The 20,747-nt window shown below is 39.1% G+C and overlaps 1 pseudogene across 1 annotated transcript in view; it reads left to right on the top strand.

Moving 5' to 3' along the window:
- Positions 1-20,747, top strand: part of LOC149230459 (transcription elongation factor SPT6-like) — a 268,783-nt pseudogene that overhangs the window by 134,326 nt on the left and 113,710 nt on the right. Inside the window, exons 9-14 of the transcript XR_016248008.1 lie at positions 7,075-7,272; positions 7,392-7,508; positions 7,592-7,960; positions 8,058-8,165; positions 8,249-9,034; positions 9,117-9,258. The product of XR_016248008.1 is annotated as a transcription elongation factor SPT6-like (transcript). The remainder of the gene's footprint in view (positions 1-7,074; positions 7,273-7,391; positions 7,509-7,591; positions 7,961-8,057; positions 8,166-8,248; positions 9,035-9,116; positions 9,259-20,747) is intronic.

Raw genomic sequence — 20,747 nt, 5'->3', positions numbered from 1 at the left:
AATATTGTAGATAAGCAAAAAGAATTTTATCTTATTTCTGCCCTCGCCACTGCCTGTCCTCCGTATACATTGGATCATTGCTTGATTGATAGTGGTGCCTCAAGGCACTTCAATGGGTACAAGGAGGCCCTCTCAAACTTGGTTGAAAAGAAGACAAATATGGAGATCATACTTGGGGACAATGCCACCTACCCCGTGAAAGGGATTGGGACTGTCACTCTTCACTTGAATCAAGGTCAAACCCTTCATCTACAAGAAGTATTGTATGTACTTGATTTGAAAAAAAAACCTGGCCTCTATTTCTGCGATGGAAGATAAAGGTTTCAAGGTGACATTAGTTGATGGAAAGGTAGGTGTTTGGCGAAAAAACCCGAAAGATGCATTTACACTTGGATTTAGGGTTGAAGGTCTCTATCAGGTTGGAGGAAGTCCTTTGGGAGCTATGACTTGTGATACTTCTCTTCAATCCGAATTATGGCACCGAAGATTTGCTCACCTTCATTACAAAGCCTTACCTGATGTAAGGAAGATGGTCACAGGTATGCTCGAATTCAACATAGATCATGAAGGGGTTTGTCATGGTTGTGCAGTGGGAAAACATAAAGGGGGACCATTTCCCTCAAGTGAAGGTCAGACTATCGATATTCTTCAATTGGTCCATTTTGATCTATCAGGTATGTTGCCCGTAGCATCTATAGGGTGATACTTCTTATTCAATTTTTATGGATGAATTCTCTCGCAAAACATGGATCTATTTCTTGAAGAAGGGCGAAGTGTTCAAATGGTTATGCTCTTTCAAAGCCTTGGTTGAGAATCAAATAGGGAAGAAGATCAAAATATTGAGGAACCGAACAAGTCAAATGAATTCAATGAATATTGTAGAGAAGCTGGCATTAAGAGGGAGACCACTACTACGTATACTCCTGAGAAAAATGGTGTTGCCGAAAGAAAGAATCGAATTATCATAGAAGCCACTTGTGCCATGCTTCATGACCAAGGCCTATTGAAGTTCTTATGGGGAGAAGCTGCCAACACCGTTGTGTATGTTCAAACTAGATGCCCACATCAAGCATTGGACTTCAAGATAGTCGAAGAAGTTTTCACTGGTAAGAAACTTGATATTTCTCATTTTAAAATTTTTGGTTGTCCCGTATATTTTCATGTGTCGAAAGAGAAAAGAAACAAGCTAGATGCATCTGGGAAGAAAGGAACGTTTGTGGGCTACAGTGAAACTTCGAAGGCATATAGAATCTATGTTCCTAGTTAAAGAGAAGTGGAAATAAGTCATGATGTCACATTCGATGAAGATTTTGCCCTTGGGAAAATCCGAGATCTTCTTATACCTAGGAAGGACAATGATGATGATGTTGGACCGCAGGATGAATCTCCGATAGATATCCGTTGCTCGATGTTGAAGGTCTGATGGATCCCATTGATCCACTTCCTAGTGAGCCCTCTACTTCAAGGAAAAGACCTTTGTGGCTCAAAGATACTCTTGAAAATGCCGAAAGACATGTTGCACCAAGGGGGACATTTCGTGAAAGCAAGAAGCTGAATAGGTACCAACGGTACTTAGCTGCTATGAGTGCCATAGTTCAATTTGAGCCATGTACATTCGAAGAAGTCAAGAAGCACCAAGTTTGGAAGGATGCGATGAATGAGAAATATGAGTTGATCATGAAGAAGGATGTTTCTGATGTGGTTCCTAGACCTAAGGACAAGTCAGTAGTCACAAAACTTTACAAAATCAAACATGGCGCTGATGGGGGTGCTGAAAGGTTCAAGGCTAGGTTCATTGCTCGAGGATTCTCTCAAAAGGAAGGAGTGGACCATGATGAGATATTTGCACTAGTTGCTCGATATACCACTATCCATTCGATTATAGCCCTTGTTGCCTCTCAAAGATGGAGCCTATACCAAATGGATGTCAAAACTGCTTTCTTGCATGGCTTGCTTAAGGAGAACATCTATGTAGAACAACCCGGGGGGTTCGAAGTTCAAGATCATAAGACACATGTCTGCAGGTTGAGGAAAGCCCTCCATGGGTTGAAGCAAATCCCCTTGGCTTGGTATGAAAGGATAGATAGCTATCTTATGAAGCTGGGTTTTACAAGGAGTGAAGCTGACCCCAACCTATACTTCAAGGTTGAAAAGGAAAGGCCTCTCATTTTGGTCCTTTATGTGGATGATCTCTTTCTGACAGGTGATGACCCTCTCATTTACCAATGCAAGAGGGAGTTGGCTTCCGAATTCGAGATGAAAGACCTAGGACTGATGCACTACTTGCTAGGCCTAGAGGTCTGACAAAAGGTAGGTGAAATTTTCCTTTCACAAAGAAAATACATTGTGAAGCTGCTTGAGAGATGTGGGATGGTGGATTGCAAGTGTTTGTCTACTCCGATGGAACTCAAATTCAAGATGCTGTGTGGAAGTGTCGTTGGGCCCGGATTAGTGAACCCTTCCGAGTATCAACAACTTATGGGGGCCCTGATGTTCCTGGTAAACTCCCGTCATGACATGTGCTTCATTGTAAACATGTTGAGTCAATTTATGGTTGAACCTCATCACATTCATTGGATTGCTGCTAAGAATATTTTGAGATATCTCTGACGCACAATCCATTATGGACTGAGATACACTGCCGAGAATTTGAGGTTGCATGGATATACTAATGCTGATTGGGATGGCAATGTGGTGGATCGTAAGAGCATGTCTGGGTGTTGATTCTCGTTGGGGTCTGCTTCATTATCTTGGATGACTAGGAAGCAGAAATCAGTTGCTTTAAGTACCGCCGAGGCCGAATACATTGTTGCGAGTATGGCTTGTTATGAAGCTATTTGGTTGAGGAAGCTCTTCAGTGAGCTATTTGAGCATGTGCTAGATACCATCATGATCTTCTGCGACAACCATAGTGGGATTCGTCTTTTAGACAACCCGTGTTCGATGACCGCTCCAAACACATTGATATCAGGTACCACTTTATCTGGGATATGGTACAACAAGGAGCATTAAGGCTTTATCACATCAAGATGGATGAGAAGGTCGCAGACATTCTCACGAAGCCCTTAGGGAAGGTCAAATTGTTAACCTTTCGAGAGAGACTTGGAGTTGTGGAAATACCCTCCTATGAGGTTCTCACATGAGTTGGACACTAAGCTCTGGGAGCTCTTGGGGGCTTGGGGTATACTTCTTAGAGCTATGAACAACCATAGGGTGAGTGGTTCACCTTCCCCTAGTGGTATGCTATGTACAGGGTGAGTGGTTCACCATCCCCTGTGATACTCCATGATGGTTGACATGTGTGTAGGGTGAGTGGTTCACCTTCCCCTACGCTTGACATATGCATAGGATGAGTGGTTCACCTTCGCCTATGATTGACATATGCATAGGATGAGTGGTTCACCTTCGCCTATGATTGACATATGCATAGGATGAGTGGTTCACCTTCTCCTATGGCATATGAGCAGGATGAGTGGTTCACCTTCTCTTGTCGATGCCCCAACATACATCCTACCCATGGAGTCTAGGACTCATGGGAAGTACCTCTCATTTGGCCAATGAGTTGGGAAAAGTGGTTAGGGACCATAGCACTACTGATGGACGCATCGTGTACTACCGTACTCCCTATGACTAGGATGCATGGTGTTCAACAACTTGATCTGGGATCATTTGAGGTTCTACCTCTGGATTGAATTTTGTCAGTGGAGAGTGGTAAGGTCTTGTGACTCACTCTCGATCACTTCTTTATTAATTCATGGGTCAATAGAGTAGAAATGACAGAGATGGTACATGACGACAGGATGGCATGATGATGAAAGGTGGAATTCTCCCTAGTTGAGAGGGAGTGTTAAAACTGGCAACTAGGGCCAAATTCCACCATGGGACTGTTAGAGAATCTAGGGCAAAGTAGTGTTGTGATGTTTCTCCGTGACTTGATAACAATTTGTGAAGTCTTTTTACTTTTCTTATTAGCTTATACTTCTTCTCATTGGTGCATATGTGTGTGCTTCATCAAACTGCTACCAAAACAAAATAACAAGAGTGCAAAATTTGGCTCTCTACCAGGGACAAACCCTTTCCACTCTTGAGAGGAAAACCCTTGGTAAGTTTTCTCTTATTGAATCTTCTATTGATCAATACCAAACCCTAGACCCCTGAAAATGAGATCCGCCAAGCATAAGTCAAGTCTTTTCTCATTTCTGCACCATATATCTCAACACTTCTTCCGGCACTTTGTTCTACGGCACTTCGTCCTCCTTCTGGTACTATGTTCTCTTACTATGAATCTTGTTCTTCTTCCTTGAGTCTTCTAGATAAGATGATCTTCTTTGATTCTTTTCTCAAGTATACTTCAATTTTCCGAACCAAAATTCTTCTTGAGTGTATAACTGTTCTGCTGTCCTGCTGCCCCAGATTTTCACATGTGTGGAGAGTATTGCTAGTTGGTGTAGGTCTTTCTACCTCGCTTGAGTGTATTTATTCCATGCTGGAGGAGGAGGCCATATCGGCTTAGTTTCAACCCAAACGAAGGTAGATAAGTATCTCTGTATTTCTGCTGTCCTAGTCGCAGGGACAGCCTTCAATCTCTTCGCACGTGTCACTGTGGCAGTCCTAAAACAGACTTATAGCCCTCGGTGTTATAACCTTCCTCTTCGTTGCCTTTGGAGACCCTCTCACTTCATTCTTGCTTGCCTTTTTCTTCGCAGATTTCAGAGCACAAGATGATGCGTTGTCTTTGGAGTGGACAGCCTCTATAAATAGAGGACCGTCCCTCCATTTAAGCCGACTAGACTGTTCATTAAGCTGACTTGGTTGCTGCTTGTAGGCCGACTTGTAGAGTGGGCTTCGGATGGTTCTTTGGTGGAGTTTGTGAGCTTGAATGAGCTTCTTGATGGTGCCATTGCTAGGAGGAGACTTGTGACTTTGCTTAGAGGTTTTCTCTTGACCATAATACATATACATACAAGGTATAACACCCTTAAGGTCTTCAACTTATTCTTTTGACTATTTGACTCATGTATAGCACTTTAAATAGTGCTAGAGCTATTTCAATGAGCAAGAAACTCATTGACATGTATTATAAAAATAATATTTTTTTCTTGATAAGTACAAAATTACAAATATCAAAAATACATTTATGAAGATCGAATCTAGTTACATTTTCTCCAACAGGGACAACTCATATGATGGAGATGATTATTGCATTGGATTCCTCTTTTCAAGAGGTCCAGGATTGATATAAAGATCATCTCATTCGGACAAGCAGAAGTGTGATTTTGTATTTATTCTCTCACATGTACAAATTGTTCAGGTCGGCCTCAGCTTAATGTAGGCTCAAACAGCCCAATAGATTTGTCTCTACACCCAAAACAAAGTGTATAAATAGAAGAGACCTCACACCTGCGGCTAGGAGGACTGTGTTTTTGGGCTAAAACAGAACTGGAAGTTTCAGATTGTTGACCAATGTTGACCACTGCTGATTTGACTGAATTTGACTACATTTTTGGAGGCAGAATTTTGCACTCTTGAGCCCGCATTGATTGGCACGATAATCGAGGTGTTTGGGGCTGTCTGACTTGTGCTGACTGCAGGGCTGTTTGACTGAAGGGCTGACTGCTGTTTGACCAAGTTTGACTAGCATTTGTGGGATTGTTTTGGGTTGACTTTGACTCTTTCTGGAGTTCGAATTGGACTGCCTTTGTCCCAGTTTCAAAGGAGGTGTTTGGTTGCTGATTTGACCAGCATTGACTTTCTGGTTAGGGCTGAAGTTTGACTGCAGTCGACTGAAGAATTTGACAGGACTGATTTGACTTTGCATTGGGCTAATGTAATTGACTTTTTTACTCTCTCTCTCTCTCGGCTGAACCACTGAATAATAATAAGAAGATTTGATCAAAGGGTTTTCCCCAAATCTGGTGCCCTCTTGTCTTGGCTTGTCTTCTGCATTTGTTTTTATGTTTTATCTGCATTTACCGTCAATGTGATTAATGGTTGATGTGATCGCTACTAGAAATAATTGGATATTTTTATTGGGCTGCTAAAGAAACATTGAAGTAAATTGTGCTAAGCATAGAACATACCATTTTTATCTAAAATTAACAACGTATAATCATGTAGACATTTGCAAAGTTGTATGAGATCACCACCTATAATTTTATGGAATGTAAAGAAACCGCGAATGCCAGCCTTATCTTTTTTTTCCTGTTTGTTTTGGGGAAAATTATCCAGGTTTTTACTTGGGTTGGATCTAAACTCTTGGGACATGTCATTTGACATCAGACAAGGTGACCTGCTTCATTGTTGATTAGTAACATGGTTTGCAGGTTGCAAAACATGGTGGGCTTCCTTGAACCTTAATGACATTGGAATGAAGATAACGAATAAATCTATCCAGTACAAATGAAGCACTCAGAATATCACTTGATTTCGTTGTTGCCATAGGCATGTTTTGCTTAGAAAAAAAAACAGCATTCCTTGCTGACATAACAGGTAAATGATGCTGCCCATTCATCTAAATAAGCTATATCGGGAGTGATGGTTGCTGTGCAGCAAAACACAGCCTCAGTCCAAAATACAGTTCAAGCTATTATCAACAGTGTTACAAATAGGAAGCTGTGATAATTCCTTTAAACTGCACCTGTAAGTCAAACAGTCTATTTATAAAAGTACAGTTCCTGTACACGCTATGGAAGTGTGCCATTATGGATGTTCAAACAAAATAACCACCCAGCTCACTTTGGCATTTCCTTTCTCCTACTTTGGGGTTGTGCTAGTTCTACTATAGTCTATAATGAATGGGTCTAAAATAAAATAGCATGCTCTTAAAATGGAGAAGTATGTTATATTTTTTATGCAGCAGTAGAATATCATTTCAGCAAAGCAGTAAGTTTGCTGTCTTTTGTCTGGGTAGTATGTGCCAACATCTAATTGCAGCAGTATAGTCCCATTTCTGCAAAGCAGTAAATATACTTTCTTACATCTGGTTAGTATGGTATTGTTTTTGTTAAATTTAAGAGGGCTCACTTTGTGGCTTATTCTGACTTTGAAAGTAAATGTGTTGTTGCTTTTATTCAGTTGTCCGAAGAGATATCAGGTCCATTTCCACACAATGAGAATACAGTACCTGAGGCAAAATGGATATATGAACAAACGTTTGGCTCATTAGCTGTACCAATGAGGATGGAGTTTCAACACATAGCGAAACTGGACAAGGAAGAAGTTGTGAAGGAGATTTCCAATGTGTTACAGATGTTTCATGATCAAAAATTAGAGGTGAGTTTATATCTTTCTTTCTCTTTGATTTTACAGTCAAGTTGATATGCTGTAAAAATTATGTTTTGCTTTGTTTAGGTTGTCTGTTGATTTAGTTGAAATATGATCTGTATTGCTAGGTTCCATTTATTGCTATGTATCGGAAAGAAAAGTGCCTTAATTTGCTTCGAGATGAAGAACAGGATTCAACAGACAATGCAGACAAAGATAAAAAGTCTAAATTGAAAATGTACAAGGTAATTGCTTCAGTTAACAACACTTTCTTCTGCAGTTAGCTCTCATAACTAGATGCTCACGGTATATATCTTGTTTTCTTCAGGCATTGTGGGCAATACAACTGTGGGATAGGAAGTGGCTTTTGCTTCAAAGGAGAAAGAATGCTCTTAAAGCATCTTATGAGAAGCGTGCTGCAGAAGAAGCACAGAGAGATGAAAATAAATTGAATATACTAGAATCAGTTTTACAGTCCCTTGTTAATGCAGAGTCTGAACGTATTGTCGATGACATTGATGCGAAGTTTAACTTGCATTTTCCAGCTGATGAAGTTGAGGTAGAAGAAGGCCAATTTAAAAGAGCGAAACGCAAATCTTTGTACAGCATCTGTCGCAAATCTGGATTAGGAGGCCTGTCACAGAAGTTTAGTCTCAGTTCGGAGCAACTAGGCGAGAATCTGCAGTTAATGTACAAGGTACAGGCAGTGGAGATTCTTCTTAGTACTGTTTTCCCTTAATGGAAAGACTTTTCAGTGACTGAATTTGAAGGATTTTGTTCTACTTTTTGTGCAGAAACATGAAGTTGATGATGCCAGTGTGACACCAGAGGAAGTGGCTGCCGAGTTTTCTATGAGAGAATTTGGTGATTCTCAGTCAATACTTAAAGGTGCCAGGCACATGGTATGTTTTCTTAGTGTCAAAAATTATATTACTAGTTGTCATGGGATGTAATTTAATTAGAAATGATTTTGAGGGTCTTGCAGGCAGCTGTAGAAATTAGTTGCGAGCCAACTGTTAAGGAATATGCTCGAAGTGTCTATATGGAAAGGGCATTGGTAACTACAAGGCCCACAGCTGATGGAGACAGTGCCATAGATTCCTTTCATCAATATGTAGGGGTGAAGTGGCTAGTTAACAAGCCACTTAGTATGTTTGATGATGCCAAGTGGCTTCTCATTCAGAAGGCTGAAGAGGAGAAACTTCTCCAGGTTACTATTGGTTTACCTAAAGAAGTAATAGGTGAAGATTTAATGGGGGAATTAGAAAGTCATTACCTAAGTGATGGGGTCAGTAGAGCTGCTCAGTTATGGAATGAGTAGCGCAAATTAATAGTAAAGGAAGCCTTATCCCAGTACATTTTACCTAATATGGAGAAGGAAGCACGGATAGTTCTAATGGCAAGGGCCAAAAGTTGGTTGGTTCAGGATTATGGCTTGAAGCTCTGGAAGAAAGCATCAGTTGCTTCCTTTAAGCGTGATAAGCAAGATGAAGACCATACTGATGAAGATTTAGAAACACGTGTGATGGGCTGCTGCCCGGGCTCTGCTAAAGATCCTACAACATTTGTGATGCTAGATTCTTCAGGTGAAGTAGTGGATACTCTTTTTACATCAAATTTCACCATTCGTTCAAAGAACCCCACACAGATAAAGAGAAAAGAAATTGATCAACAACGGTTCTTGAAATTTATGATGGATCATCAGCCTCATGTACTTGCTTTGGGAGCTTCCAACATTTATTGTAAACACTTGAAGGATGGCATCTTTGAGGTACAAAATTGAAGGTCCTTTCTCTTTGTAGTTTCTATTTGGTAATTTTGTGCTTGAATTAATGTAGAATGGTTGGCTCCAGGCAATATTTAAGATTGTGGAGGAGCATCCACGTGAATTACCTGATGGCCTAGACAATATAGCTGTGGTTTATGGCGATATGGTTCTGCCTAGCCTTTATGAGCAGTCCCGCATTTCCCAGGAGCAGTTACCAACACAAAAAGGTACACGTGTGACAAATTTCCAAGCATGACTAGTATGTGCTAATATTGTTTATATACACATCATTAGTTTCCTCCTGTTGATTTTGATTCAAGGTTGCACGAAACGGGGAAACGGGTACGAGTTTCCGAAACGGGAAGCGATACGAAACACGACCTCCCCAAATTTTGGAAACGGGGAAACGTGAATATATATATATATATATATATATTAGGAATTTACGAAATATGTGCAATCATAAAGCATACATGATACATTCTAATTTATTACATTATGATAAAATTGTCAATTGTCAATGCATAGAATAAGTATCTAAATTTACATCACATTTATTCATGAATAATCACATAATGAAAATAGAAATATCCAAAATCAGCCACGAGAAATTTCTAATTTTTTGTCTCGTGGTTGATTGGGAGTCTCCTCCTACATAGTCGAATGACCTTAGTGCTCTTGATTAAATACAAGTTTCATACCCTAGTACCCTACATTCTCTTGATTATTGGGAGTCTCCCCTGCATAGAGGGCTTTGTTCTCTCGATTAAATACAAGTTCCATACCCTAGTACATGATAAAATCCAATGGAAACATTGAAATCCCCCCAATCCTGAAATCCTGAAAAACAGATAAGTCTGCTGGATTTTGAGTAAGATCTAAAATTCTACTTTCTCCATATGAAATCCAATGATGGCGAAACCACTCTCAAACATCCTGAGTCATTTCATGGTAATGTTAAAAATTTAAGTAAAAGGATGAAAATGAAAAATAAAGGAGAATATCACTTTTACTTTAAGAATTTAACATTACCATGAACTGCATATCAACACTAGGGCAAACAAATGTAAGAGATCTACATTAGAAAAAAAAAATTAAAAAAAAAATGTTTTTTTGGGGGAAACGTGGCCCGTATGGCCTGGAAACGCGTTTCCGGCCGTACGGCCACGTTTCCATTTCGGGAAACGTGGTCGTACGGCCGGAAACGCGTTTCCAGGCCGTACGGTACGGGGAAATGCGTTTCGTTTCGTTTCCCCTGGCGAAACGCCCCCTAGGGCCACGTTTCCTGCAACTTAGTTTTGATTGTTGGTTTATAACTTTATATACACACTGCTATTTTCTTCCCGCAAAGTTGCCATTGTTGGTTTATCTCAATGTTATTGGAATGGGCTGAACTGGCTGGCCCGATTGTTTTGGGCCCATGTAACAAATTGAATTTATATAAAAAATAAACATAAATAATGTAAAAGATAACAAATAAGATTAATGATTAATTAGTCAAGCAATTAATGAAAAGCTAAGTCACAGGACACGTCCCCTAGGGCCCCGTGTCCCGTATTTTTGGTATTGGACACGAAAACGGCCCTAATACGTGTCCAATACGATTTTCAACGTGTCATCAAAATTTGAATACGTATTCGAAGTTTTCTTTTGTGTCCCACATTCCGAATATGCGTATTTCGTAGGTAGAATACGTTGCCCTAACGTATTTCCACTGTTTGAATACGTACTGCGAAAAAATCATAGTTTAAAGCCGACGCGTTGGTCTATTCCGGGTTATTTTCGTCCAACTGTCGTCTGGAGCCGTCGTCTGGAGCTGCAGCAGGGTGTTTGTCTTTGAAGTTAGCATTATAGCTGAAGTTTGGATCTATTTGAAGTCTGGAGCTGCGAGCAAAGTGTGCCAGTGTGCAGCGTTCAGGCATTGCTGGGCCAAAGACCCTCCGCTCTGATTTCAGGCCTGAGGTACTCTAAACATCACTGGGGTAACTTCTCTTTACATCTACGCTAATGGAACACTCCACCAGTGCTGTAATCCTTATCCAATATCCTGTCTGTTGCCAATATGTATATTTCGGACCAATAAATAATCGACGTTGTAACTTCTACATCGTAATGCAATGGAATTTGGGATAGATATTTGATCCTACAATGAACCTCTTACCAAGGGATTTTACAATAAATAGGTTAGCCTAGTTGTTTTATAATATTAGCAACATAGTATTACGTGTGGAACCACAAACCATCTGATTTGGATTGTTGTAAATAGGCATTCAGCTGCTTGGAGAATTACCAAGTATTCTGCCAGGCTGTCTGTGGCATCTCCTAAATTCCAAGGGAATTTGCGGACTATGGCTCCGTCAGAGTCAATTATTTTTAGACCAGATGGCAGTGGCAGTGATGGTGACTATGACATAGAGGACATGGACTATTGATAGAGTGATGAGTCATGACTCATGGACCAGTACCGAGCTATGATATTCCTACTTATTTTGTATCTAGTATCTACTCTCTTGTATTTTCCATTGGCATTCTCTCAGGAGTCAGTATCTACTATAGTCTATGATCTATCTATGTACATTGTAAACACTGAACAGTGATACATTTTGATTTTGATGACTTAATGGAAAATCTGCATTTTATGGTTTTAATATCTAAGTTCTAAATTTATAATTAGTAGTAAGTACTTACTACTTAGTTTCTTATGTGCTTGTAAGTTGTAAATTTTGATTCTATTTATTTTTTTAAAGTGAACTATGAACTTTGAGAAGTAATTATTTTTAATTTGATTAGATAAGCTGCAACCTGCAATTTAATATGGATAAAAAACTATATTTCGGTATATATATATAAAACGTGTCCCCCGTGTCCTGTTTCCAGGTCGCTGCATTTCGTATTGAATACTCGTATTTACGTGTCCTCCGTGTCTCGTGTCCTCGTGTCATGTGACTTAGATGAAAAGGTATCTCCCTAAGGACGTAACTATTCGTGAAAGGGTACTTACCTGGCTATATATATAGGACCCTCATTCTCATTGTATCATCCTGCATTAATTCTTTAATACAATATACAATTTACAATTACTGTCCTATGATGGAAGCCTTTGTTTACAAAGTATTTTAAATATTTCCATTGCGTATATGACTTTTGGTCGTTACATTGGTATCAAAGCTACGTCTGATCCGACCATTGGTCATCAATCTTGCGCCAACCTTGTTGTTGTGAAATTGAAAGCGTTTTGCTAAAAAAATAATTGGAGTTTCTCCTTATGATTCGTCAGAGGCCCTTGGCCATCCAAAAAAAGATTTAAAGGGTGAGTATAAAAAATAAATAAATTTAAAAGGGCGAGTATATAATTTTTTTATTATAGAAATTAAATAAAAAATTAATAATTCAAAAAAAATCATATAAAAAAAACATATTATAAAAATAAAAGATAAAAAAATGTATTTCAAAAAAAAGGAAAAAAAATTATATTGAAAAAAAAAACGACTTACCGGGAAGTCTGTTGATCTGCTGTCGCTACTTGCAACAACAACTAGTCACATCCTTCGATCCAGCCGTCGTACATTGCCACTAAACGCTACAACTTCCCTACCATTCTCTGCAAGCACATTCTCCGTTGCCCGACCGATCCCTGTCGCCTTCTACCCGTTGACCGGCTCAGCCCTTACTGCCTATTCATCGGGTCATCTCTGCCCACTGCTCGCACTACCCGCAGTCACAACCATTCGACGTAGCACGACTCACTCTGCCTGCTATCGTCATTTGCCCACACAGTCGGGTTAGACCCGACTTGCCCACAGCGCGCTGTAGCGGCAGTCCAACCTACAACCGATTTGTAGCCGTGTCAAACCTGCCCTGCACTGTGCCCTCATTCGGCCTTGAACCAGAAGCCCCGAACTCCGCCTTCGCTAACTTTGGTCCAACCGCCCATTGCCTAGCCACCTCACCTACCTCACATTTGCCTCAATGTTCACCTTGCCCGTCTGTTGGATTCATTGCCTCGTCAAGGATGTTACCATCCAACTAACTACACATTCATGACTCCTAATAGTGACCATGCCTTATCACGTTCCATTTGCGCCGCCGCTCTTGTACAACCACCATTGGTCGGTCCACTCTCACCGCACAAACAACCAATCAAATCCATGCTCGTCAACGTTGTCACTGTGGTTTGGTCTTAACGATCTGCCTCCACCATTTTTTCCTTTCTTTCTCTCGAGTCAAACATCGTGACCCTTACGAAATTTCAGTCACATTTTTCTTGGGTACGTTTCATTCAATCTTAACCCATAAAGGTTATTAAGTTATTATAATTAAAAAAAATTAATTATAGAATTACATATATAATTTAAAATATATATCATATGTATTTAAAATTATATATATAATTAATTAAATTAATTCAAAAAAAAGGAAGGTTCAAGGTTATTTAAAAAAGAAAAGAAAAGAGGATAATAATATTTATTATAAGAAACTAGGAGGGGGTTACCTTTAAACCCGAAGCTTAGTGACAAACACAAAAGAAAGTTGCTCGCTGAAGAATGAAGTCTAATTTGAAGATGAATAGAGAAATTTATGGAATCCATACATAACTCTACATTTTGGATTAGATGACCATTTCGTGGAGCAGAAGATCAATATGTATAGATTTATAAAAATCACACAATACGTTGTTTGAAATGTTGAAGATTGTTTACTCTAGAAGAATATCAATATAGCACCCACACACAAATTAAAGAATTAAAGAAGGAATTGCGAAACTTCAACAAAAAAACCAAGCCTCAGAGAAGAAATATAAAGATCTCGTAGAGTGGTTTCATGCAAAATCAATAGAATGAAACGAATAAATCTTGCATCTAAGGAACCACAATGAGAAACTTCTTGCACAAGTCAAAGAGTGTAAAACTAAGAAACACAAGTTAGAACAAGAAAAAGAAAGTTTTGACAAAAAATTCAATGAAAGTCTATCAAAGAAAGAAGAGGAGAATTTATGTTTAAAAGACCTTAACAAAAAATTATTAGAACAAATTTAAAAATTAAAAGATCAAGAGAAGGATAATAGCGACAAGATCAATGATTCAGAAAAAGAAGAACTTTTACGTCTAAAAAAAAAACCAAAATCTACTTAACTAGATTAAAAAACTTAAGGCTGATAAGAAACCATTGAAAAATAGATACAAATAACTTATTGCAAAGGAAGAATCAAAATCAGTGTTGCTAACATTGCGATCTGGATTAAATCGGTGAGGGGAAAAATTTGGAAAAATCGGAAAAATGGAGAAAAAATCAGTAAAATTCATGAGAAAATCGTCAAATACAAAAATATTCATTTTTTTCATTTTTTTTAATATCTAAAGCATATACAACATAAAATAAATGCATTGACACATAAATATGATAAAATAAATAATATATAAGATGTGTAATATCATTTCTAGTGCTACATCACACATAACAGTGAATCAAGTTCTGAATAGTAAGTCCTGAGTCCCAACTCAGCGTTAAAATATCAATAAAAAATATAATAATGTATCTCATATCATGAGTCATAATGTCATCTCATATCATGAGTCCTCTGCCCCTCTTGTGAGAAAATGTAATAACTTTCCCTCTAGATGTAAGATGGCGGTGGAGTTGGTAGTGGACTCTACTGTGCTCTAGGAATTGAAGAACTAGGAGCTACAGGAGGTAGACCACGTCCTCTACTGGTGACAGGTGTAGCTTGGGTAGGTGGTGTCACCTCCTCCTCCTGTTGCTCCTCCTCGTCCTTGTCCTTCTCTACCCCCTCCACTACCTCTTGCTCTAACCAATCAACTACAGACTCCATGAGAGGCCTCTCGGCCTCAACCCTCCATGCAACAATGGTGTCAATCCCATCTAATGAGATGGCCTCCATATCAGGTGTCCTCTCAAGTTGCCTTACCCACAATCGAAGATTGTAGTAGACATAGACCATGTCATTAAATCGCTGGGACTCCAACCTGTTCAAGGGTCATAAAATAATAATTATAAAAAAATATTATTTAATGAATTGAAAAAATTAATTGGAAATTTGGAATATTTTAAGTTTTAACCTGTTGCGCTTCTTGGTGTGTATTTTTTCAAATACACTCTGGTTGCGCTTGCACCCTGAGGAGCTACATGTTTGGCTGGGAACTTGAATGACAAGCCCTCGCAAATTGGTTTCTCTGCCACAATAGATTCTCTACCATGCATCTACAATAAAATTACAAATAAGATAAACATAAGAAAAAAAATGAAATTTGAAAGTTGAAGCAAAGTATGAAGTTATGAATTTAAAGAGACAATGAAATTTGAAACAAACTAAAACAAACCTGACATTTTAGTCTTCCTATCAACCACAACCATGTCAAAGCTAAATGTGCCATCTACCATCTTGTATATCTCCATTTCTTTGGAGATTTCTGCACGTTCTGCTAGAGATGGCACCATCCTCTGAACACGGGTGAAGAATCCATCCATGGCCTCAACATCAAATAAGAACCCACAGGGGTAAGCAAATGCGGGGTTCAGTTAGATCCCTGCAGCATGAATGGGACAATGGAGTGTGTTGTTCCATCGTTCATCAATCACTTCCCATAGGAGTTGTTTCTGAAACCCCTCATCTCCCTTATCATCACAGTAGGTTTGAATGGATTCTTTGGCTTTGTCCATGGCCTCATACAAGTAGCCCATTGCGGGCTTGTCACCATCAACTAATTGAATAACCTTTACCAAAGTTTCAATAATGTTGCACACCTGCTGCACTCCCGCCCAGAAGCTTCCCTGGTATGAAACTAATCTGCATATGGCCTCTCCCTCTGGTTTGTGGCTAAATGCCAAAGCACGCCACTGATCTGAAAGAAACATTCTCTTCACATCTCACATAGAATTCAAGAGGGATTGGAGAGATATGAAATTGGTGGCAAACCGTGTAATGGCGGGGCACACCAACTCCTCGTTGGTGAATGTTCTTATCAAATGAAGCACAAATGCATGATTATATATAAATTTTGTAATGCTTTTTGATGAGTCAACACTATCTTTAACCAAATGAATTTTTCCTATGTCCTCCAACATCAAATCAATGCAATGTGCAACACAAGGTGTCCAAAATAAAGTAGGATGCCTCTCCATAAGCATCTTGCCAACAACAACATAATTGTCCATTATAACTTGGACAACGTATTCTAGACCCACCTCGAAAATAAACACATCTAGCAAATCACATAATAATCGTGCATCTTTAATATGTGTAGATACATCAACATATTTCATAAACATTGACCCTTTGGGACAATTAACCAAGAAGTTTATAAGGCTTCTACCCTTTTGATCGGTTCAACCATTTGAAATCACAATGCATCCTGTGTGTGCCTATGATGCCCTAAACTTCTCCAATCTTTTGGTGTAGTCAATTTTTCATTTTGAAGAATGCAACCTCTAAAGTCATCATAAGAAGGGACTTTTTACCCTGGGCCAACAATTGCAATAGCATCAACAACAGGCTGGAAAAATGTATTATTCCTTGCAACGCTGAAAGGAATATCACTCCAAAGAAAAAACTTGCCCAACAACTTGTCAACTTCTTCTTTATTCTTTTTTTAATAATTTAAGAGATAGATGGTTGTGAACTAGGTGTGGTTCTAGGAACAAAATATGATGAGGCAACTACAGGGTTGATTGTAGACTTTGATGCTGAAGTAGAACCAGTGCCACTCTCATGTTCACCTCCTAACACTCTACTCCTCGCTAGTTGACTCTTCAGAGCTGGCTTGGACAGTTTGGTTTGCTCTATTTCTTCCAATGATCTGAGGGATATTTAGATGATTTTCGGATTTGTATTGGTCCAAGGCCCTACCTCATGTCCATGGATTTGTGTAAGGTGATATTTCAATCTGTATATCCCCTTTGTCATATGATGCCCACACAACTTGCAAGTCAAGTTTGATCTGTCAAACCCTTCATCAGGTTCGCCAAATTCCCACAGAGGGTCCAGTTTCCTTGGCATGTTTGTAACTTTTTTGAACTCTTGAGTTTTAATGTAAGATGAAGTTTGAAGTTGAACCTAGGGCACAACAAGAATTGCAAGTTAAAAAAATAAAAATAAAATTTACATACAACACATTCAATTTTTGACAAAAAAAAAACTCAATTCATTGCAACAATAATGGAAAAAATGCACATTCACACTTCAGCAAAAATGATGCAAAAAAACTAGGGCACAATAAGAAATTAAACTTATAAATCTAACAATCAAGTTTTTGCATTTTTGACCAAAATGAGCCCTCTCCACTCTATGCAAAAAAAAGTAACAATCAAATCTACTCAAAAATCATTGAAAATCAATGGGTTATAGAAACCCAAGCAAAAGCAAAAAAAAACCCAAAAAAATTGGCCAAATATGAAAGCCCATACCTGGAAACCATGCTTTGCTGAAGAAATTTGGTCCAAACTTGAATTTTTCTTGCTTGGGATGCTAAATTCTTTTGGTTTTCTCTTCTCATGCCCTTGTAGATGACTTCTCCTCCTCCTCAACTCTCAAACTTGCCCATTGTTTGAAAAAAATGACACAGAAAAACCCAAAATCGGCTCTTTAAATGCGCTATTTCTGCCCGTCACTACTTTAGGGGTAAAAAATCGCGATTTTTTGAAAATAAGAAAATCGCCGAAAAAATTGGGGATTAAATCGTGAGCGCAAAAAAATCGAATCGCGATGTTTGCAACATTGATCAAAATCTCTAGATGTAGCAGCCCAAGTTGAAGAAACAAACATCGATTCCACTAATCTCACAGTTTAGGCAAATCCAAATCCTACTGAAGTAAAAACGTACTCAGAGGTTGGTGTTCAAATGACAGACACCCCAAATGAGGATTCAATAGTCAAGTGTTAAAATTGGCAAATAGGGCCAAACTCCATGTGGGTCATCTTATTTATGGCAACTGATATTTTTCTTGGAGTCCTCTCATCGAGAGGTGTAGGATTGATCTAAACATCATCCGATTCCGACATGTATTCGTGGAGATATGAATTTATTTGTGTTACTTGACAATTCGTCAAGGTCGGCCAACAACCAAATTACCCTCAACATTTTATTATAAATAGAAGAGGTATGATACACTCTCTTTATTTGGAACTGATTTGGGGTCAGTAAGAGTGGTATGATACACTCTTTATTTGGAAGAGATTTCGGATCAGTAAGAGTGGTATGAGACACTCTCTTTATATGGGACTGACTTCGGGTTAGTAGAGAATGATATGATACATTCTCGATCACTTCTTCTTCTTCATAGTTCAGTAGACCAGAGCAGAGCAGTGCAGGGCATTGCGTTGATGACAGAGATAGTACGGATTAGCAGATGGAGTTATCCCTAGTTGAGAGGGAGTGTTAAAATTGGCAACTAGAGCCAAACCCCATGTGGGTCATCTTATTTATGGCAACTCATATTTTTCATAGATTCCTCTCATTGAGAGGTGTAGGATTGGTCTAAAGATCATCTGATTCCGACATGTATTTATGGAGATATGAATTTATTTATGTTACTTGACAATTCGTCAAGGTTGGCCAGCAACCAAATTATCCTCAACGTTTTATTATAAATAGAAGAGGTCCTCAAGTCATTTTGGACACACACCTCTTGCAATCTCTTTCTTCATTTGTTTGGGTTTTGGTGAAAGATAGATCTAGAGGGATTGCCCTAGACGCTGCCATGGAGGAGGTTTATACGCTGCCCTAATGAGATCTAGACGCAGTCATGGAGGAGTCTTATTTGCTACCATGGAGGAGACTTATACGCTGCCCTAATGGGATCAAGCCATAGTCATGGAGGAAGACTTATACGTAGTCCAAGGGAAGGATCTAGCCACCATCTAGCCGTAGTCATCTAACGACCTAGCTACTGTCATAATGATGCGTAGCCGCAATCAATAAAGCCTAGCCGCAGTCATCTAAGGACCTAGCTACTGTCATAATGATGCATAGCTGCAATCAATAAAGCCTAGCCGCAGTCATGTCTTACAAGGAGGTCTGGTTGCAGTTAAACAGGAGACCTGTAGCTGTCAAGAGGAGTACCAATACGCAGTATGAAGGTGGCTCTAATCTGCTATCCCAAAGGTCCTTATTACACAACCCTTATTCGTTGTTAAAGGAGGCCATTATACCTTGTCCTAAGGTGCCCTAAATACACAGTCCTTTGAGCCTTCATTCACAGTGAAAGAGTGATCCTTTTCTGCTGCAACTAGACTCTAATATGCATGCTAATCCGCTGATTAGAGGAGTCAGTCATTCCACAACAAAGAAACCCTATACGAAGCAAAGAAAGAGACTCCTTATCTGCAACAAAAGAGGGCACTTATTCACAGTATAAGGAGGTCTGGAAGGACATCTATAAATTCGGATTGCTGTAGGTGACAACATGATGATAGAAGACATTTAAAACATGCCTTAAGGATTGTGTGCAAGGTTGGTAAGTCACTGTTACATAATGAAGGAATGCGTTGAAGAAATCTTCCCTAGATCAGCTTATGTAAACAGTTGGATGTTTGAAAGGGCTGACAACGGAGTCAAGTTCTTATAGGATAAAATTGCTGCTTGGATGTTGTTTGATAAAGGATTGGAGGCCTATCTTGTTGCTGGGCTTGGCCGTAGGCCATAGCCAACAACAAAGGCTGTTCTCAGGGTTGCCAATGAGACTTGGACATTGTTGCAGTGGTGAAGTCTCTCCTTGGTTCATCACAGCCCTAGAAGGCCTGCCTTGTTGACCATATGGAGAATGAAGGATGATGTCCTATCTTATGAAACATGGACAACTTATGCAGCAAGAAGACTACAATGTTCTGGGAATTATATTGAGTTAAGGCTTGACTATGTTTGGCTATGTGTGATGAGCTTCTTGTTGATGATACTTGGATGAAACACTGTCCAGTTTGACCAGCATTGACTTCTCTGGTCAAGGGTTTTCTACTACTGTCACAAGATCTCAGATTTGTATATTTGCACTATCTCTCTCTCTCTACTGAACTATTGAAGAATATAAGAAGAATTGATCAAGGGTTTCCCCGCATTGGGGTTTGTCCCTGGCTGGTGCCATATCTTGTGTCCTCTTGTCTTGGCTTGCCTTCTGCTGTTTATGTTTATGTTCTATCTGCACTTTACTATCATGCTGATGTGATTGCTAGTCTGAATATTGACATTGGGCTAATATGAAAAATTGAAGTAAATTGCACTAAGCATAGAACATACCTAAAATTAACATCAAGTCAACAACAACAATGCATGAGGGAAATCGGGAAACTGCCATAAAAATGTTTAGGAAAGTTTAAACAAGAAAAATTCCTTATCTACATATGAATCACAAGAGTAGACAGCGTAATCAATCTACAAATCTATATCACGTAGAACCTAAACAAACTTATGTTTCGAAGAACATTGAAGTGAGCTCAATCCAGTCATATGATAACTATTCACCACACATCTCCAAAATCAGAAGATTCCCCAGAAGATTAATCTAGGATGGTTCGATCCATTTTCAGTGTGACAATTCTATCTATTGCTCAGAACAGCATATCGTCTTGTATCAACAAAGATGAAAGCTCAGAAACAAGAAGATTTTCAACACGACATAAGAGATCCAATCCTTCATCAGTAAGCTTTGAGGACAAAGCCTTTTGAAGGGGAAGGCAATGTAACGAACTAAATTTATATAAAAAATA

The sequence above is a fragment of the Pinus tabuliformis genome, chromosome J (genome assembly GCF_031772625.1).
Source record: "Pinus tabuliformis cultivar Carrire ecotype Pingquan chromosome J, CPIR1, whole genome shotgun sequence".
Lineage (NCBI taxonomy): Eukaryota > Viridiplantae > Streptophyta > Pinopsida > Pinales > Pinaceae > Pinus > Pinus tabuliformis.
The sequence above is the reverse complement of the archived record's forward strand: the minus strand, read 5'-3'. Positions and strand labels throughout refer to the sequence as shown.